Here is a 3,266-nt window from a genome sequence, read left to right as displayed (position 1 = left end):
CACACACACACACACACACACACACACACATATCTGTGGCAAGCACATGTGCCCTAGAGCAAAAACTAAAAATACACAAATAAATAAAGCAATGAGAGATGCAGTTATGTGATATGACTGACTGATAGCTATGACGATGCCAAATTTAAAATTATTGTACCCCTCAGGAGAATTACTATCTTTCATAACTAAAGAGAAAATAGGAAACTTATTGAAAAATCCCTAGTTCTTAGAAAGAATAAAATCAAAAGACTTCTGGTATGAAAAAGCAAAGAACTTGAAAGACAATTCCCACTAAAGGAAAAGGCTAACAAATTCAAAACTATTTTTAGTCTCAGCAGTAGTGAAGTAATCGATACATAAAGCTCTTTATTTTTCCCTAGTGTCCTATCAAATAAAATGGATCTTTTTTCTTGGGACTACCCAATTTGAGCGAAGATACCGCAAAATGTATATCTCATGAGCTCTGTTGTGAGGTGACATTTGTAAGCCATCCATTGGACTGAGCTTTGCAATGAATATAAAAACATTCCCAAATACATCCCACCCTAAAAAGTAAATAACATTTTTAATTTTAGCCATTCTGACTGGGATTAAGTGGTATCTCATTGTGGTTTTGATTTGCATTTCCCATATGATAAGGACTGCCCATTTTTTTCCATATGCTTTTTGGCTGTTGGTATGCTTTCATTAAAGGGTTGTCTGTTCAGCTCATATGCCCATCTTTTAATTGGGTTGATCATATGAATATGGAAGATTTAGTAGTAAGTGAAGCAAGACAGACTATGAAAGACAGGCACTGTATGTCCCCACTTAATCTATACCAAATGTCTGCACTTTATGGCAGAAGCTGAAATATTGGACTGCATAAAAGCATGGAGAGCAACTGTGGATACAGTGTAGGAGGAGGGAAGGAAATGGCAGAGGGTGAGAGGGAGGGAAACTAGGGGGGATAAAGAAGCAAAATAAATTTAAAAATCACAAAAAATTGTTAAAACCGCCAAAAAATTAATGAAATAAAAAAATTTAATCTACTCTTGAAAAAACCCAAGTAAATAAAATAGCCCACCCTTCAGTGCCCATCCCTCCAAACAAAATGTTAAATTTTCCTACCCACTTGTTGCAAATCACCATAGAAATGTCCTAACTTTACTGAAACCACTTTACCCCTCCTGTGCCTTCTTTGGTCTTTCCCAGCTGAATTTCCATTCCTCATGATTTAATTCTCACCTGCACTGCTGAGTCTAACAGACATTTCTCTTTTTAACGTATTAAGTAAATTAACTATAAATTAATTAGCCAAGCAAGCAAGCATGCTGATCTTGTGACTCTGAGCTATGCTGGTTTGGGCTCTCAGGTGACCTTAAGTAAACACTCTCAGCTTCCATTCTCTGGAATTCTTTCCTACAGTACATGCTGGGGTCTGAGACTCACCTGCCTGGGGTTGCGGAGAAGGTGGTGTTCATGTGGGAGTCTGAATTCCTTCCTGGATGGATGATCCTAGTGACTCAAGCTCTGTTCTCAGACAGGACAGCAGGAAGGAACGAAGCATCAGTTCTATAGCTAGGTTTAGAACTGCAAAAGAAAAGTCAACCATGTCCTGTTCCTGCATAAGGACAACAGCAGAGGAGATATTTACCGCTTCAGATATTACCTCATTTGGCATCTCTCTCTCCTTTGACTCCTAATCCTGGGCACTTGCTATCCCTGTGGGACAATGACCTGGGTAGAAAGAAATATTTTCTTGATCACTCTCTTTTCCCAAGAGATCCAGTTAGAATTCAGATGCATGCTCTAATTATTGTTCTCTTTCTTGAACTCACCTTCTTCCAAAGGTCCAACCTTCTTGGCACTTTTGTCCAACCCCAAGTTAAACTGTGCTCCAAAGTCTGATATACCTGAATAGGTCCCTTGGAACTGCAAAGTGTTGAATTGTAGTGAGGACACAGTACTTGATAGCTATAGAACATTACTGTTCTTTCTTCTTTGAGAACGGGAACTGTGTTAAGCTATGAAACCTTGGACAGCTACCACAATCCTTAGCTTCATGATGCTTTTGATGAGACACATAGAAATTTCATGTTTGGTCATATGGTAGTTCTATTAAAAGTGTTTTGAGGAACCTTCATATTAGAGGTTATATTAATTTACTTTCCCACCAATAGTGTAAGAGGTTTTCCTTTCCACTATAGCCTCACCAGCAATTGTCATTCTTTCATTGGTATTAACCTTTCCCATAGATTATGGACTCTTGTGTACTCATTATCATTTGTTTCCATAAATTTTTTGATTTCAGCCTTAATTTCTACAGTAGTGAAGAAGTCATTCGGAAGTAGGTTGTTCAGTTTCCATGTGTTTGTGTATTTTGGGGGTTGTTTCTTGAAATTAATCTTGAGTTTAATTCCAGCATGGTCAGAGATACTGGAAACAGTTTCTATGCCTTTGAATCTGTAAAGGCTTGATTTGTGTCCTAACATATGATCAATCTTTGAAAAGGTTCCATGCCGGGGTGAGAAAAATGTATATGTTGTGGATGTAGGATGGAAATAGATATCTGTCAAGCCCAATCAATTTATAGTACCATTTAGGTCCTGTATCTCTCTATTTATTTTATGTCTAGAAGATCTGTCTAAAGTAGATAATGGGATGTTGAGATCTCCCACAATTATAGTATTTCTCCCTATCTCTCCTTTTAGCTCCAGCAGTCTTTCCTTCACATATTTAGGTGCACCTGAATTGGGTGCATAGATATTTACAAGGGTTATGTCTTCTTGCTGAATTACCCCATTTATTATTATATAATGCCCTTCTTTGTCTCTTCTTACAGTCTTTGTCTTGAAATCTATTTTGTCTGAGATCAATATCGCAACTCCAGCCCTTTTTTTTTGGAGAGGTTTTTGCTATAGGGCACGTGTGCTCACCAGGCAACAGAGAGACAGAGAGATAGAAAGCGAGAAATCATCCCCCGGGGGGATGTCCACGCCACAATCCCTTCTCCTCCATTCTCCTTTTGGGATCCTGGGCATGCACACACAGGCACTCAGCGGTAGAGTTTTAAGCCGCCAGACCCAGGACACAAACTGCGGTCGACTACATGGCAGTCCAGCAACATAGCCGTTATGCTAATTGCTGGTCCCTCCAGCCTTTTTTTGATTTCCATTTGCATGAATTATCTTTTTCCAGCCCTTTACTTTTAGTCTATGTATGTCTTTATCCATAAGGTGAGTTTCTTGTAGGCAACAGATAGAGGGTTTCTGGTTTTTTTT

Source organism: Tupaia chinensis, unplaced genomic scaffold, assembly GCF_000334495.1.
Source record: "Tupaia chinensis unplaced genomic scaffold, TupChi_1.0 Scaffold148822_1, whole genome shotgun sequence".
Lineage (NCBI taxonomy): Eukaryota > Metazoa > Chordata > Mammalia > Scandentia > Tupaiidae > Tupaia > Tupaia belangeri.
This window is presented reverse-complemented; position numbering follows the sequence as displayed.